We start from the raw sequence: 19,707 nt of genomic DNA, 5'->3' as shown, positions 1-19,707 counted from the left end.
TTACAAAGGATACAACTCAGGAACAGGCAGATGCAAAGATGCATAGCGCAAGATATGGGGAAGGGGTACAGAGATTCCATGATCACCCTGGGTACATCACCCTCCCAGCACCTTGATGAGTTCACCAACCCAGAAACTCTCTGAACCCCTTCAGTTAAGATCTTTTATGGAGGCTTTATTACGCGGGAATAATTGATTAAGTCATTGGTCATTAATGATCAACTCCAGCCCCTCTCCCCTCCCTGGAGGTCAGAAATTGCCAACTCTGGTCACCTGGTTGGTTCCCCTGCAGCCAGCCCACATCCTCACAGGCTTGATCGGGGCTTGTTATGAATAATAAAAGACACTCTTCCCTTTATTGCTTTGGAGCTGATTTCAGGAACTAGAGACAAACACCAAATATTATAACAAAAGATACTCCTACTGCTCTATTACTTAGGAAGTTATCAATACAAGAGTTTTAGGAGCTCTGTGCCAAGAACTGGGGACAAAGACCAAATATGTCTTTTTTATTACATCACAATGTCCTCATCAATGAATTGGATCCAAGGACTACGAAGTAGATATGTAATTGTTAGAAACAACCAAATCCAGATCCCAGTCACCATCGAGAGAGGTCTCTTGTGGTGTGTTCCAGAACTCTCTCTCGGGTCCTATTTTAAAAATATGCGTAGGGACTTCCCTGGCGGTCCAGTGGTTAAGACTTCACCTTCCAGTGCAGGGGGTGTGGGTTCGATCTCTGGTCTGGGAGGTAAGATCCCACATGCCTCGCAGCCAAAAAACCAAAACATAAAACAGAAGCAATATTGTAACAAACTCAGTAAAGACTTAAAAAAAAAATGGTCCACATCAAAAAATAAAAAAATCTTAAAAAGTATATTTACCTATGACCTTCATAGGAAAAGGAAAAAGCACTTTATCAATTTTTCAAATGATGTGAGACTAGAAAAATAGCTAATTCTTTTGGTGATAAAACTAGGAATTCAAAAATAACTCGACTATCTGGAAATGATCAAATCTAAGAAAATGAAATTGATTTGGGATAAACATAATGTCCTACCCTTAAATTTAAAAATCCAACAACACAAGTTAAAAATGGAGGAAACATGGTTTAATAAAATCTCATTTAAGAAGACAGGAATTTTAGCTGATTGACCCTCCAACTGATCTAAGAATATAATTTGGCTGCCACAGACATTTGATTACATAGTTGCAAGAAGGTTCTTCAAGATCCAAATTAGAACCAAAGAGGGGAACTTCTCAACACGATAAATCTCAGGTCAATATAAGGAAAATCTTTAGCCTGTCTAACAGTAAAATGGATTGTTTTGTGAGACTTGTATTCTCCATCCTTGGATATGTTCCAGCAGAGACCAAGCTACCTCTTGCTCTAGATGAAGTAGAAAATCATCAGATAGACAACCTTTAAGACCAATTATAGAATTCTAAAAATGTATAATTTTATGACATGAATTAACAATCGACTTGTGATTTTTAATGTTTAAAAACAAGATGTGATATCTTAAATATTTTTATTCATTTTATCAATTCTATCAAAAATGATAGTCTTACGATAGGCATAGTAAGTATAATTGGTGTTCCAAGGGTTTTCTGCCTCACTGAATATGGCGCACAATTCTTTACTAAGGGTACCTCCTTAAATTCTCAACCTGAAAGAGACGATGAACATCTAGTCTAGAACAATCTCATTGAAGGTGAAATAGAATTGTGTGCCTGAAGCATATAGAATCCTTTGTGCTCAAATTCAGTCTCACCCCAGTGAGGGTGAGGGTGAGTAGAGCTCCTTTGCATTCCTTCACCCTCTTTCCTGGCTACAATCATGCAAGGGCACCTCGTGTCAAGGATGGCTGGTTACCTTTTGAGGTACTGGTAGTAGTGGTGCAGCAATTGCCCTACAATATTTATACACTCTGACAGTGGGTTTTGGTGATATTTAGGAAATAAAAGTCCTCACTCCTAGGCAATGGGGACCAAAGCTGTCGATAAATTTTCTGCCCTGAACCCAGTTAGCAGTAGAGAAATGTATATACTTTGTTCTGTACCTGACGACTTTACTGATGCTAATGTGAGCTTTCTGGCCAGAAGACTTCCATGTTTCCCTTACACAAAACTACTGTGCCATGAATTTATTTTTTAACCATCCCCCCCCCAACCAAAAATTAAATTACCTCAGTATTTTCATGGCTTTATTTTTGTTGGCCATAAAATTGCTATTGGCTGCCTTGGTGTTTGTGTTGGCGTCAGTGGGCACGCTGATGTCAAGTTAGGGAAAAAAATAAACCTTCAAAGGAAAAAACAAATCGACCCATTTTGGGGACTCATGTTGTATATGAGAAAAGAGGAATTTGTTTCTCTGTGTGTAATGTTGTCATTCTAAAAACTGATGCAAGTGGGCAGAAGTATGCTCATAGTTGATTAACTGCTCTCCATGAAGAAGAAAACACTGATTTATAGCATTTGCCAATTTCTATGGTGTAAATACTCCCGTCATGGTTGATTTCAGTCTACCAAAATAGCCCTCACTGAACTTGGGGTTGGGAAGAGATAGGCTAATAGGCTCTGAGTCAAGCAAGTCTCTTGAATTGGAAGTGGGGGAAAAAATTTAGTTGGATATTTGGAGTAAAAAAAAAATGCCTATAACATTTGACACCTATGTTGAATCCTTCCTCATAAAAGATTTTACAGAGGTATTTTAGGTTGGTTTAGGCCTGGCGCATTAAAATAAAGCCGTATTTGTTTCTTTTTCCTGTCCTTTTCCAACTATTTTGATCAGCTGTTTAAATTTGCTTTCTTACTAAAAAGTATTTTAATAATGAGAACTGCAGCTATTCTAATATTTATCTTGAGGTCCTTCCCATCATTGTGAAGTTTAATCTATATTTTCATATCAAAGAAGAAACTTTAATAACGATTAAAACTATGTGGTTATAAGAAGAAATATAATTATCTTTAGAATGATTCATATACCAGGGATACCCATTCTTCCTTAAAATATATACATAAATAGTTTGATCTCATTCGGTATAATGAAATCTATTATGAAGGTTGATATTCTTTGGTGGAAAAGAAAAGAGTGTCAGAAATTCTTGGCTGGATATCCTAATACCCATTCCCAATCCCTTTTCCTTGTCTTCCTGAAAACTAAATGAACTCTTACCCAGATATCCTTGTAGCTAAGCTAGAAAATTCCATGTTTAACAGGTCTGTCTAATAGGATGTAACTTGAAGCCTACTTAGAGCTTATGGGAAAAAAGGAATGGATACAACTTTCAGCATCCTCTTCCTTCTGCCTCACTTCTTTCTGAGTTGAATATGAATTAAATGCCTCAATGGCAGGCTATATTATGAGGCAACTAGCATGAGGATGAAAGCTACCATCATAAGGATGGCAAATTGGCAAGGGAAAGAGATTAGATGAATTCTGAAAACATGGTCAAACCATTGACTAGACCTGGAGTGTATACCTCTAGATGTCTTGTTATATGAGAAAACAGCCCTATCTTTTTATAGCTTCATTGAAGCATAATTTACATACCATATAATTCACCTGCCATAAGTACACAATTCAATGAGTTTTAGTAAATTAGTGGAATTGTGTAACCATAACAATCCATCTTCCCCCGAAGCTCACTTTCAATCATTCCCCATTGGTCCTTCGCAAACACTGACCAGCTTTCTGACTATAAACTTACTTTTTCTAGACATTTCATATAAATAGGATCATGCAATATATAGTCTTTTGCATCTGGCTTCTTGCATTTACAATAATGTTTTTGAAGTTTATCGATGCTTTAGCATGTACCAGTATTTTCTTCCTTTTTTAATGCCAAATACTAGTCTATTTGTATATACATTTGTTGATTGGTAACTGGCTTGTTTTCAGTTTGGACACATTACAAATAATGCTGATAAGAAAACTTATGTATAAGTCTTTTTGTGGACCTGTGTTTTCATTTCTCTTGTCTAGATTCCTAGGAGTAAAATATGGGAGTCATATGGCAAGTTTGTTTATGACTGACTTTTAAAGAAATTGCCGAACTGTTTTCCAAAGTGGCTGTGCCGTTTTACATTCCCACCGCCAGTATGTGAGAGTTCCAGGCTCTCCATATCCTTGCCAGTACTTGATACTGTTTTTTTGATAAACATTCTTAGTAAGTATATAAGGTGTATATAAGGTGGTATCTTATTGTGGCTTTAATTTTCATTCCTCTGATGACTAATGATGTTGAGCACTTTCTCATGTGCTTATTAGCCATTCATATGTCTTCTCTGGTAAAATGTCTATTCAAGTCTTTCGTCCATTTTTAATTGGGTTGTTTGTCTTCTCATTATTCAATTGTAGGATCTCTTTGCAGATTCTAGGTACATGTCCTTTACCAGATTTACGATTTACAGATATTTCTCTGAGTCTGTGGCTTGTCTTTTCACTTTCTTAATCTTGTCTTTTGAAGAACAAGTTTTTAATTTTAATGAAGTCCAATTTATCAATTTTTTCTTTTATAGTTTGTGCTCTTAGTGTCATGTCTGACTTTTTTTTTTTAAAGAATTTATTATTTATTTATTTATTTATTGGTTGTGTTGGGTCTTTGTTGCTGCACGCGGGCTTTCTCTAGTTGCGGCGAGTGGGGGCCACTCTTCGTTGTGGTGTGTGGGCTTCTCATTGCAGTGGCTTCTCTTGTTGCTGAGCATGGGCTCTAGGTGTGTGGTTTTCAGTAGTTGTGGCTTGCGGGCTCCAGAGCGCATGCCCAGTAGTTGTGGCGCACGGGCTTAGTTGCTCCGCGGCATGTGGGATCTTCCCGGGCCAGGGCTCAAACCCGTGTGCCCTGCATTGGCAGGTGGATTCTTAACCACTGCGCTATCAGGGAAGCCCTGAATTCTTTGCTAACCCAGGGGCATGAAGATTTACTCTTATCTGCTTTTATAGAGGTTTAACCATTTTAGTTCTTTTAGGACTCAAGTTCCTTTGGAGCTAATTTTTGAGTATAGTGTGAGGTAAGATTCTATGTTGGTTATATCACTTATTTACTCCATATATTTCTTTTTTGTATCTGGATATCCAGTGGCCTCATCAGTATTTGTTGAAAAGACTATCCTTTCTCTATTTAATTGTCTTGGCACATTTGTTGAAAATCAATTTACTACAAATGTAAGGATTTATGTCTGGACTCTCAATTCTATACCAATGATCTGTAACAGGGGTGGCAAAATACGGTCTGTGGGCCAAATCCAGCTCACTACCTTTTTTTTGTTGTTAATAAAGTTTTATTGAACACAGCCATTCCCACGTGTTTACATCTTGTTTGAGCTACTTTTTTACTATGATGGCAGAGTGCTGTCATTTGCAACAGAAACCAAAAAGTCTCAAATATTTACTATATGGCACTTTATAAAGATTATTTGCTAACCCCTGATCTATATGTTTATCCCTCTGTCAGTACCATAGTCTTGATCACTGTAGCTTTATAATAAGTCTTGAAATCAGGTAGTGTGAATCCTCCAACTTTGTTCTTCTTAATCAAAATTGTATTGCCTATACTAGGCACTTCGCATTTCCATATAAATTTTAGGATCAGCTCATCAGTTTCTGAAAAGTAGCATGCAAGATTTTGATAAGCATTATGTTGAATCTATAGATCAATCTGGGGAGAACAACCATCTTGACAATATTAAGTCTTCCAATCCGTGAATATGACATCTTTCCATGCATTAGATCTTTAATTTTTCTCAGCAGTGCTTTTTACTTTTCAGTGTACAAGTGTTTGATTTCTTTTTGTTAAATGTATTTCTAAGTATTTTATTATTTGTGATGCTATTATAAATAAAACTTCTTAATTTCATTTTCAGATTTTTAAATTGTCCCTATTGTTACAATTGTATAGATATACAATTGATTTTTGCATATTGATTTTGTATTCTGTGAACTAGCTAAAATAGTTTATTGCTTCTCATATGTTTTATGGATTTTTAAAGGATTTTCTACATACAGGCTCATGATATATGCAAATAAGCAATTTTATTTCCTTCTTCCGAACCTGGACTGGATGCTTTTTTATTTTTAAAAACTTGTTACACTGACTAGAACCTTCAATCTGATGTTGAATAAGCATGTTGAGAATGGACATTGTGGCTTTTTTCCCTGATATTTGGGGGAAAGCTTTCAGTCTTTCACCATTACGTATGGTTGTAGTTATAGGTTTTTCATAGATGTCCTTCATCAGGTTGTGGAAATTGCCTTCTATTCCTAGTTTAAGTTTTTAAAATCATAAATGGATGTTGAATCTTTTCATATGCTTTTTCTGAAACAATTGAGATAATCATGTGATTTTGGTTCCTTACTATTCTACTAATACAGTAGTCTATATTAATTGATCTTCAGTTGTTAAACCAACATTGCATTCCTGGAACACACCACACTAGGAGGTGGTGTATAAATTGTTATACATTCCTGAGTTAATTTTTCTAATATTTTGTTAATGCTTTTTGCATGTATGTTCATGATATTGGCTAGTTTTCTTTTCTTTTGAGGTTTCTGTCTGTTTTGTTATCAGGGTAATACTGTCTCATAGAATGAGTTGAGAGGTGTTTCCTCCTCCCCTGTTTTCTAAAAGATGGTGAAAAACTGGTATTATTTTTAAATACTTAAATTCACCAATGAAACCAACTAGACCTGAGCTTTTCTTTGTAAGATATTTCTAATTACCAATTCAGTTTCTCTTCTTGTTATAGGTATATTCAAATTTTCTATTTCTTCCTGAGTCTGTTTTCATAATTTGTGTCTCTCTACAATATTTTTCTGTTTCATCCAGGTTGTCTAATTTGTGGCTCTAATATTGTTTATAATAGTCCTTATAATCCTTTAAACTTTGATAGTGTCAGTAGTGATATCCCCTCTTTTGTTCCTGATTTTGGTAATTTGTGTCTTCTCTCTTATTTTCTTGGTCAGTCTATTTGTTTGTTAGTTTTATTGAACTTTTGGTTTAATCTATTTTCTTTATTTTTTTTTCTGTTTTTTTTCCAATTTCTGTGATTTTCATTCTAATCTTTATTATTCCCTTCCTTTTGCTTGCTGTAGGTTTAGTTTTCTTTTTGTAGTTTCTTGCATTGGAAGTTTAGGTTATAGATTTGAGTAATTTCTTCTTTTCTGAAATTAACACTGCTGTAGATTTGATAGTGTTTTTTAATGAATTCAGTTTAAAATTACCAGACCAAGCATCACTTACATGAAAAACTTATACTGCAGTGAAGTTGTTTGATAACAACTAATGTTGTTTAAATTACAAATAAAGTCAAAATGTTTTGTTGACCTCCTTCTGGCAAAAGTTAAAACAAGAAAGAGGATTCCACAAGCCAATTTTCAGTGGATATATTTTCTGATCTTAAACTATAAGAGAAGAATCTAATAGAATTCTATAAATGCCTTCTAAGGGATGAATATATTCTATTAAAATCATATGATTATAGTCTGATATCAATATTTGGTAGTACCTATCTGTTTAAAAGGACATTTTCAAAGATGAAATACAGAAAATCTCATTACAGGTCAGTATTAACAGATAAATATTTGCAATGGACTGTTATGATAGGAAACACTAAATTTGAACCTCAAACAAAATGGCATCCCCCCCAAAAGAAAATCCCCACATTCTTATTGCTAGACCATATTACAAAAAAGTTCTCAATTATTGTAATTACATGTTGAATTTCATCAATAAAAATGTTTGAATTTTTTTCTTGTTATATACATATGTACACAATATCTTTGATTTTGTTTCTTAGACTGCAGTACTATTTGGTTCCTTACAAAAAGTTTTCCAAACCCAGCAAATTAACATCTGATATCTGCCTAGCAAATTAAGGATTTACCCTCTTTGGAAGAAGATAACATCCCCAGAGCCTCTAGAATTTTTCATACATAATATCTGGCATTCAAAAAAAAATTACTAGCCATTCCAAGCAATAGACATAAACAACTAAAAACTAGGAAAAAATGCAGATGGTAATAACAAAACTGGATGTGTTCCAGATACTGGAGTTACCAGGCAGGAATTTTATTCAGGCAAGAATTTTTTTTTTTTAAAAGATGAAAAGATGGAGAATTTCACTAGGTCATTGGCATATATGAGAAAATATACCAAACATCACAAAATCCAGAAAAAAAGCATACTGCTTTTATTAATTTGCGACACATCGCCATAGTGCTTTTTCCCCCAAACTTTTGGGGCTGCTTACTCTTTTATTGCCTCTTTGCATAATAACAAGTCACATTATTATTTTATATGGAGACAATAGATATATTATTTAGTCTTTCCTCTAACATGTTGATCATTTGCTGAATTAGTAGCAATTTGGGGTGCTTTTTCCTCAGAAAGCACCAGACTTTGTCAGGGTAAACTATGTGAGATATGCTAAAACAATCCAATATATTTGAATACATAAAATTTGACATCTGACATAGACAGGGGTAGGTTTGTGTTCTATAAGTGAGTACATTTTCGATAAATGTAATTTTACACAATTCTCATCAGAAGAACATGCATGCATGGTACATTTATAATTATATACACTGTGTTATTGAGTATATTCATGGCAGAAGAGAACATTAGTTTTGGTCAGATGTCAATGAGAATCACATTTTCCATTTATAATTTTACATGTTTGATGTTTGGAAGAATTTTCCACAGGCTATTTTCGACTCTCTACATTTCAAATTTTGTTTCTCTTCCACCATACATGTTCTTCCAGTGTTTTATGAACTAATTCATGTCCATGGAGTGATACAATCTCTGGTCCTGCATCTATGTATCATGAGGTGGGGAGATTCAGCACAGTGAAGAGTAGGGATATTCCTAGAATCTCTTCTTATATCAGAACAGTTACCAATAAATTGACTATACATGAAAGTGACTGTAAACCACGTAAATATGTCCTTCTAAGCCTAAATTAAATGTAGCTCTAACTCAGCTTCTCTTTGGCTAGATTCCAAAATTGGATGCAATCAATTCTGTCACCACTCTAATGAGGGAAGATATAATGGAGGGAAAGTTGAGTGGAAAGAGACAATGGCCTTAACTTACTGCAGTTGAAAATATCTTATTTTTGCAACATTGACAACAATAAATTTGTAAATAAAAATAAATTTTTATTTACAAAAATAGATTTCTTTGTGAACACATTGCTGGGACCCCACCCAGGGCTTTGGAAGGGACCTAGGCAAATAGAGTGTTGTGAAGCTTAAGCTTTATTAGATAGAAGGATGAATGAGAAAAAAATAGTTATTATGCACTGGAGATTTGGGAACTGAGAAAAATAGGGTGCAGGTATAAGAGAGAAAATTTCCACTGTATGCCTTTTTATTTTTATTTTAATTTTTTAAGTTTTTATTTATTTATTTATTTTTATTTTTGGCTGTGTTGGGTCTTCATTTCTGTGCGAGGGCTTTCTCCAGTCATGGCAAGTGGGGGCCACTCTTCATCGCGGTGCGTGGGCCTCTCACTATCGTGGCCTTTCTTGTTGTGGAGCACAGGCTCCAGACGTGCAGGCTCAGTAGTTGTGGCTCACAGGCCCAGTTGCTCCATGGTACGTGGGATCTTCCCAGACCAGGGCTCGAACCCGTGTCCCCTGCATTAGCAGGCAGATTCTCAACCACTGCACCACCAGGGAAGCCCATGCCTTTTTATTATTTGGACATTTATATACCTATTAAAAATTAAAACGTTTTAATTGAGGCCAAATGTTATAAATTAGAAATGAGTGGCAATGACATTGAGCACTGAATACTGCCAGAAGCCTAACTTTCTGATAAAAAAGGAAAAAACATCAGGAACTGACAATGATTATGAATATAACAGTCTATCCAAGAACTCTGAGGGCTGGCAATAAGCTCCAAACACTGAGCAAGTAGTGAGATAACCATTTCTCATCAACCCTCAGTCTCTCCCCTCTTCGAGGACCTCTACAAATATTTTGCTGAGATGTAGCTAGGTATTGCATAATGTGATTTCATGTGTGCAAAAATCATGCTATTATAAATTCAGGAAGTGTAGAAATCTAAGGTTGCGCTATAGCCCAAGCCACGTATGTCTATTGGGCACTTGAAATGTGGCAACTACAAATTGAGGTATGCTATAGGTATAAAATACATACAGTATTTCAAAGATTTAGCACAAATAATCTCAACTTTTTTATAAAAAATTAATTTGAATATATGTTGAAATAATATTTAGAATATATTGGGTTAAATAAATTATGTTAAAACCAGTTTCGCCTTTTTTATCATTTAAAATGTGACTACTAGAAAAATTAAAATTACATATGTGTTTCAACTTAAATTTGTATTGGATAGTGCTGCTCTAAAAGCACACTTTCCTTGCTCCTCCAGTTTGTAGGACTGCTGAGGATATAACTTGGCCTACCTATACCAGGTTTATCACTTTAAAAGAGTTAAATTTCAAAATATCAAGAGCTAAAAAACTCCCAGAATGAGAAAATTACATATCTATCACTACAGTTGAATAGATCCATTGAAGTGTTATATAATCACATTGTTTCACAAGATTGAAATCATCTCAAGAATTTTCTTTAAAGTAATAAGTAGTTTCTCCAAATAGTTCATTCTAGTTTTTTAAATTACCAATTCACTTTATGCCTCTCTAAAATATCTTAATTTCCATAAAATGAGAATGATGGACTTCCATAATCTTTAAAAATCATGTTATAAGGAAAAAGCTATAAGCAAGAAAAAGACACATACAAAAGAAATCACTCAGTTCTTCAATAGTCAAAATTATTTATTAGGGTAGATATTGTACTGGCTCATCCTTCAGTATCAGCCAGTCTACAGATCAAAACTTAGGTGGGATGGTTCAACATGTGAAAATCAATCAGCGTAATACAGCACATTAACTAAATGAAAGAAAAATTATATGATCATCTCAATTGATGCAGAAAAAGCATTTGAAAAAATTCAGCATACTTTCATGATGAAAACACTCAACAAACTAGGAATAGAAGGAAACTACCTCGGCAAAATAAAGGCCATATATGAAAACTAACAGCCAACATCATAGTCAAGGATGAAAGACTGAAAGTGTTTCCTCTAAGCTCAGGAACAAGCAAGGATACCCACTTTTGCCACTTCATTTCAACAAAGTACTGGAAGTTCCAGGCAGAGCAATTAGGTAAGAAAAAGAAATAAAAGACATCCAAATTGAAAAGGAAGGAGTAAAATGATCTCTGTTCACAGATGACATGATCTCATAAGTAGAAAACCCTAAAGATCACACACACACACACACACACAACTGTTAGAATTAATAAATTCAGCAAAGTTGTAGGATACAAAATCAACACTCAAAAATCAGTTGCATTTCTATACACCAACAATGAACAATCTAAAAAGATAATTAAGAAAATAATTTCATTTGCTATAGCATCGATAATAATAAAATACTCAGTTATAAACTTAACCAAGGAGGTGAAAGACTTGTACACTAGAAACTACAAAATATTGCTGAAAGAAATTAGAGAAGACACCAGTAAATAGTAAGACATCCCACGTTCATGAATTGGAAAAATTAATATTGAGATGTCAATACTACCTGAATCGATCTACAGATTCAATGTAATCCCTATCAAATTCCCAATGATTTTTTTTCCAGGAATAGAAAAATTCATCCTAAGCTTCATCTGGAATCTCAAGAGACCTAGAACAGTTAAAAAAAAAAAATCTTGAGAAACACAATGTTGGAAGTTTCACAATTCCTGATTTCAAAACTTACTACAGCAAAGATACAATAATTAAAACAATGTGGTACTGGCATAAAGACAGACATAGATACTAGTAGAATAGAGCTGACAGCCCAGAAATAAACCCTCACACATATAGTCAAATGATTTTCAACAAGAGTACCAAGACCATTCAATGGGGAAAGGACAGTTTTTTTCAAAAATGGTGCTGGGAAACTGGATCGCCACATGAAAAAAAAATGGTGTTAAACTTTTGCATTACTCCATATACAAAGATTAACTCAAAGCTTGCTAATTCTAGAATATTTTCATCAACCCTCTAAACAAACCCCATACCCATTAACAATCATTCCCCATTTTGCTCTCCCCCTGGCAACCACCAATCAACTTTCTGCCTCTGTGGATTCCTATTCTGGACATTTCATATAAGTGAAATCATACAATATCTGGGCTTTTGTGTCTGGCTTCTTTCACTTAGCATAGTATTTTCAAGGTTCATCCACACTGTATTTTGTATCAGTACTTCATCTCTGAATAATATTAATGTTGTATGGATATACCACATTTTGTTTATCCATTCATCCTTTGATAGATATTTAGGCTGTTTCCACCTTCTGGATATTATGAATAATGTTGCTAAGAAAATTAGCAAACAAGTTTTTATGAAACTATATGTTTTCATTTCTCTAGGAGTGGAGTGGCTGGATCATATGGAGAATCTATGTTTAGCATTCTATGGAACTACCAAACTGTTTTCCAAAGTGACTGTATCATTTTACAGTCCCAGTAGAAATGTATGAAAGTTCCAACTTCCACACATCTTTACCACCACTTGTTATTGTCTGTCTTTTTTATTTTAGCCATCCTTGTGAGTGTGAAGTGGTAACTTTTTGTGATTTAATTTGCATTTCCCTGTACAGTAGTGTCACTGAACATCTTTTCATATACTTATTGGCCATTTGTATATCTTATTTAGAGAAATGTCTACTCAGTTTGGTTATTTTATTTTGATTTGGGTTATTTGTCTTTTTATTGTTGAGTTGTCAGACTTATTTTTTTATTGAAGTATAGTTGATTTACAATGTGTTAATTTCTGCTGCACAGCAAAGTGATTCATTTATACATATATGTACATTCTTTTTTATATTCTATTCCATTATGGTTTATTACAGGATATTGAATATAGTTCCTTGTGCTATACAGTAGGGCCTTGATGTTTATCCAGTCTATATATACCAGTTAGCATCTGCTAACTCCCAGTCCATCCCTCCCCATTCCCCCCCATCCCCCTCCCCCTGTGCAACCACATGTCTGTTCTCTATGTTTGTGAGTCTGTTTCTGTTTTGTAGACAGGTTCATTTGTGGCATATTTTAGATTCCACATGTAAGTGATATCATATGGTATTTGTCTTTCTCTTTGTGACTTCACTTAGCATGATAATTTCTAGGCCCATCCATGTTGCTGCAAATGGCATTATTTCACTCTTTTTTTTAAGACTGAGTAGTATTCCATTGTATATATGTACCACATCTTCTTTAACCATTCATCTGTCAGTGGACATTTAGGTTGGTTCCATGTCTTGGCTATTATGAATAGTGCTGCTATGAACATAGGGGTGCATGTATCTTTTTGAATTAGAGTTTTGTCCGAATATATGCCCAGGACTGGGATTGCTGGATCATATGGTAACTCTATTTTTAGGTTTTTGAGGAACCTCCATACTGTTTTCTATAGTGGCTACACTAATTTACATTCCCACCAACAGTGTAGGTGGGTTCCTGTTTCTCCACACCCTCTCCAGCATTTGTTATTTGTAGACTTCAGACGTCTTTATATATCTAGATACCAGACCTTTATCAGATATGTGAGTTGCAAATATATTCTATTCTCTGAGTTGTCTTTTCATTTCTCAATAGCATTCTTTGAAGCACAAAACATTTGGATTTTGATGAAGTTTAATTTTTTTTTTTTGGTTGCTCATGCTTTTGGTGTCATACCTAAGAAAACATTGCCTAATCTAAAGTCTTAAAGATTTATGCTTATGATTTCTTCTAATAGTTTTATAGCTTTATATCTTATATTTAGGTTTTTGATCTATTTTGAGTTGATTCTTGTATATTGTGTAAAGTGGAGGTCTAAATTCATTCTTTTGCATATGTTTATCCAGTTTCCTAGTAGTATCCAGTTTCAAGTTTGTTGAAAAGACCGTTCTTTCTCTGTTGAATTGTGCTGTCATTCTTGTCACAAATCAATGAATCGTAAATGTAAAATTTTTTGTGGACTTTCTATTCTATCATTGGTCTATATATCTAGGCTTATGCCAGTACCATATTATCTTGATTTCTGCCACTTTTTAGTAGGTATTGAAATCAAGAAATGTGCAAACTCCAACTCTGTGGTTTGTAAGATTGTTTTAGCTATTCTGAGTCCTTTGCAATTCCATAAGAATTTTAGTATCAGCTTTTCAATCTCTAAAAACTATACAGTTGGGATTCTGATTGGGATTATGTTGAATCCATAGATTTAATTGGGGAAATTGCCATCTTAACAATATTAAGTTTTTTAATCCATGAATATGGAATATCTTTTCATTTACTTAGATACTCTGTAATGTCTTTCAATAATGTTTTATAGTTTTCAGTGTACAAATCTTATACTTCTTTTGCTAAATTTACTTCTAAATATTTTATTGTTTTTGATGCTATTATAAATAGAATTGTTTCCTTAATTTCATTTCCAGATTTTCCATTGCTAGAAATAAAATAGATATTTTTGTATATTAATACTGTGTCCTTCAACCTTGATGAACTCACTTATTAGCTCTAATCATTTATGTGTGTGTATTTCTTAGGATGTTTTATATACATAATCATGTCATCTTCAAATGGAGAGAGTTTTACTACTTCCTTTTCAACCTAGGTTTTTAAAATTGCATTATTGCTCTGATTATAACTTTCACTATAATAATGTTGAACAGAAATGGTCAGAACAGACACCTTTGTCTCTTTCTGATCTTAGAGAGAAAGCTTTCAGTCTTTTCCCATTAAGTATAATGTGAGCTGTGGTTTCTTGTAGATGCCCTTTATCAAGTTGAGGAAGTTCCCTTCTATTCCTAGTTTGTTGTACTTTTTTATTATAAGGGGAGTTGGATTTAGTCTAATGCTTTTCCGGCATCTATGGAAAGGATCATGTGCTTTTTGTCCTTTGTTCTATTTATATGGTGTATTACATTGATTTTCTTATGTTGAACCGAGCTTGCATTCCTGGGATAAATCATCCAAGGTTATGTATGCTGTTAGATACAATTTACTATTTTGTTGTTGTTGTTGGGCATTTTTTAATCTATATTCACAAGGGATATTGTTCTGTAGATTTCTTGTTTGCGGGCTTTGTCTGCTGTTGGTGTCAGGTTAATACTGACTTCATAGAATGAGCTGAGAAATATTTTCTCCCCACCCTGTTTTCTAAAAGAGTTTGTGAAGAATTTGTGTTATTTGTATTTGTATTGATCTGTATTTAAGCTATTTGATAAAATTTATCATTGCAACCACCAGAAATTAAACTTAATTTTCAGAGTTCTGAAATATTTTATTCTGAAAAATTTTCAAGTGTTCACATTGCTTTTATGGAGGAAAGGAGTTTTGAAGGTCCTACTCTGCCATTGCCACTGGCATTCATTTCATTTTTTATTATGCTACAGAATCAGTTAACCAATGTCAAGTGTTTCAATTAGAAACCCACATTTCACGTATTTAGTTCTAGATTTACTCCTCAAGTTCCTAAAATATCATCCAAACCTCCTCAGTACTAAGATGACAAATGTACATTCCCTAGACATGGAGGTTTTCTCAAATGGAAATTTCTTTCTAGATTAAATTTCTTGAATCTTAAAGTGTGATTACTCTTTGCTAAAGGTGTTACTTTTGTTACTTTTCATTTGAAAGCAAATTTTAAAAAACTTTTAAAACTATAAAACACTATAATATATGAGATGATATTAACATCATCACCACTTATGTGATAGTCATTTCACTGCATCCTAGTTATATTGCTTTTATTTTTTTAAGAAAAATAGAACTTCACAATGGAGCTGAATTTAACAATCTGATTATCAATTTAGGGTCACCAATCAATGATCCAATCCATGTTTATTGACAGTAAGATAAAGCACAGATGGACATTAAAATTTAAATATTCCTGAGTGACAGCATCCATTCACTTGACATAGATACCTATCTTTCTGTTGACCTCAGCAGTCTGAGTTTTAGCCTTCATCTCTGTGGCTTCCATTGCTGCAAAGTCTTCTCCCTGAATAAGACACGTATGGGCCAAATCTCTGCAATTACTCACAGTGGGAAAGGCATAGCTGTTCTGGAAAGGAGTTCTGATTCTGAGCTAAGATATTGCCATATTTAGCCTCTCAATTTACCATTATATTTTTCCCTTTTCTGAGTTCTTTTTACCTACTGTCACCATTTTCTGACAATTCACTTTCCATGACTTTCTATAGGTTGAATTCTACCCCCGTTCATCTTACCTTTGACAGTGCATAACTAAAAGTGACCTATTAATTAACAGATCACAGGACTTTTTTTCACTCAGCCCTCATCCTTCTGAAATATTCTCTTGTGAAGCAATGTGCTCTTTTATCCTTTATTGGGTTGGTTCAGTTGTAAGAATGCTTGTGTTATTTTCTCATTTTGAGAGTTGCTCTAAGATACTGTGGACCACTTCTTTATCCCTTGAAATTCTTTCTTTGGTTCCTATAATGCTGCTCTTTCCTGGTCCTTTTTTGTTTAACTTCATGTTTCCTTTTCCTCTTTGATCTTCCAAACTTGACCTTCCAAGCTTCCCGGAGGTTCAGTCCTCAGTTATTTACCTTTCCTCCCTTTATGCTTGAAGAGATCATTGATCCTGGAAACCCAGACTTCAGAGATCTTAAATGGTGTTATGTTAATTATCATTTCTTCAGCAATAGCTAAGGGACCTCTGTTTCTGTTCCAGAACCCTCTCCTGAGCTCAGATACACACAAACTGCCTATTAGACCTTGGCTATGCTTCACTCACCACAAATTGAACAGGTCTAAAAGTAAGCTCATCACCTTAACCTCTCCTCCACTAATCCCGCCTCACCCCAAAGAGTTCCCCTTTAACTTTTCTACTTCTGTAAATGGTGTCACAATTTTCCCAATTCTTCAGATTTCAGAACTGGAAAAAAAACATGTGTTTTTAATTTTTCTGGCCACTTGCCCTCTACACATAGTCATTTTAGTCATTTATTGATTTTTCTTTCAAAGTTTCTCTCTTTGTTCACATTTTTGGTGGATGATTGTAGGTAGCTATTAAAAATTTTGGTGTGCATATTCTTGGACTCAAGAATTATATTTAAAAGAATTCATCATACAGATTTACTTGAACAGTTGGGAAAAGACTTACACATACAGGTATGCTTATTTCAACATTGTTGAAATAGGAAAATTTGAAAACAAACTAAATGTCTGCCACTTGATGACTGGTATTATATGTACCAATATGATAAGATATCTATTCTGTTACATGAAAAAGCAAGTGGCAAGATTAAATTTATACTATTATTACATTTTGTAAAACAAAAAAAGGATGCACATACACACACCCATATTTGTATATGCATAAGCACTTTTTGTAACTTATTTTTCTCCATTTAAAAAATTAAAGTATAATTTACATACAGAAAAATTCACCCTTCTTAGTGTATAGTACTGAGTATTTTGACAAACGCATACAGTTGTGTAGTCACCCGACAATCAAGATCTAGAACAGTTTCTGTCACTCCAAAACTCCCCTGTGCCACTTTGTAAGTCCCACCCCAGCCCTCACCCTCAATCCCTGACTTCTATTGATGTGGTTTTTGTCCCATATAGTTTTCCCTTTACCAGAATGTCATATAAATGGAATTATATAGTATACAGTCTCTTGAACCTGACTTCTTTAAGCAAGCATAGCATATTTAGATGTATCCCTCTTGTTAGGTGTATCAGTCATTTTTTCCTTTTATTGCTCAGTAATATTTCATTACATAGATAAACCACAGTTTGTTTATCCATTCTGCAGTTGAGGAACATTTGGGTTATTTCCAGATTTTGGCAATTAATGAGTAAAGCCAATATAAACATTCATACATAGGTGTTTGTGTAAACTTAAGTTTTTGTTTCACTTGGGTGAATCTCTAGGAGTAGGAATGATGGGTCACATTGTAAGTATATGTTTAACTGTATAAGATATCACATTTCTTTCTAAATGCCTGTGCCATTTTGCTTTCCCATGACCAATGTGTGGAAGTTCTAGTTGCTCCACCTCCTTGCGGGGACTTGGTATTGTACGTTTTTTATTTTTATTATTTTAGCCCTTTAAACAAGAAGTGTTTCATTGTAATTTTAGTTCACATTTTCTTAATGGCTGATATTGAAAACCTTTACCTGTGTTTATTTACATAGGCATTTTTGAGAAATACACAAACACACACACGCACTCACACACTAAATCATGATTATATTCAGTGCCACAGTGGGAAGGATTTGTAGTAGCTGGAGGTGAGAAAAGACTTTAACATTTTACATCCTACTCTTTATATACTAGTTAAATTTTGTCAAGAGCATGTTTATTTGAAATTTTTTTAAACAAGTTAATTTTTTAAAGTTTCTCTTCTTTATATAAAATCATCTTTGTGTCTTATGAATCCTTTAATGGGGCTTTACATGTAAAATATAAAGATATTTTTCTCCTATATCCTACTGGATAGCCAGATGCTATACTGTCCAAAACAGCAGCCACTAGCTCATGTGGCTGTTGAGCCCTTTTAATGTGTCCAGTGAGGAGCTGAATTGTTCACTTTAATTAGTAAAAATTATAATAGCCACCTGTGTCTAGTGGCTACCATATTAGACAGAACAACTCTAGAACACTTGTTGCTAGAAATCTGTTTCATCTTCATTCTTTCCCTGTCTGATTGCTATTTTAGTTTTTCAGCCCTCACTGAAGGGTGACTGATAAAGATGATTCCTGGCAGTGGCAGTGGAGACTTCTGCTCTGGGAGATGAAGCGGGTGGGGAGGGGGGAGGGGAGCACACCTGAACTTTTTAAATCACACTTAGATGAGCGCCTGCATCATCACAGGAAGTTCTTCTGGGCAGCACTGCTCTCTAGAGGGTTGCTGAAGTTGTTTGAACATGACAGGTCTGAACTAACGTGCAAAAGGAAATTTGCTGTCTGCTTACTTCCAAAGCCAGGAACTGGAAGAATTATTGAACTGTACTGGCTGCCTGTCTTAAAATACACAGAGCAAATGCTACAATGAATCAGCCGTCCTCAAGCGGGCTCAGAACACAGCCTGGTCATCATTGCTCCAGACACCAGGGAAAGATGAGATCTGGGACCTTGGCACTCGGGCTGGATTTTATGTGGGTAGTTGAAAAACTATCTACAGAATGTACTCTTACATAATGAATAAGCTTCCCTCACTGATAAATGCCAATTTTCCAGTGGACCATGGAAAATTGGCTATTTTTTGCCACTCAGTGGGAGGCTGTGGCGCTCTTACTTGTGCTTTGAAGAACCCTGGAAAATGCAAATCTGTGTCAGCATTTGCTCCAGTTTGCCACCAGCTCTCTGTCTTTGGGTGGGTGGGAGAGCAAAAATCTCTCAATGGATATTTGAAATCAGAGCGAAATGAATGAAAAGCTTACGACGCTGGTGTTCTTAGTAAGTTTTATTCAGGTTCTGGTTAGACATGATCAAGGAGATGTTGACTAAACATTTCAGCCGCACAGCTACTTCCTGACATCAGTTGTTTTTAGATTGCAAGAGGGTTATGATTATAGTTACTTTTCTTTGCAATCTTTTTTAATGACCACATCAGACTTCAAGAAGAATTCCCAAATACAGGAAAAATCAGGCACTAG

At 34.7% G+C, this 19,707-nt stretch overlaps 1 pseudogene; it reads left to right on the top strand.

Moving 5' to 3' along the window:
• Window positions 1-18,842: 18,842 nt before the first annotated feature.
• LOC114235874 (S-formylglutathione hydrolase-like) lies at window positions 18,843-19,707 on the top strand (annotated as a pseudogene).

Source organism: Balaenoptera acutorostrata, chromosome 10 (assembly GCF_949987535.1).
Source record: "Balaenoptera acutorostrata chromosome 10, mBalAcu1.1, whole genome shotgun sequence".
Taxonomy (NCBI): Eukaryota; Metazoa; Chordata; class Mammalia; order Artiodactyla; family Balaenopteridae; genus Balaenoptera; species Balaenoptera acutorostrata.
Note: the sequence above shows the minus strand (reverse complement) of the source record. Positions and strands in the feature narration are given on the sequence as shown.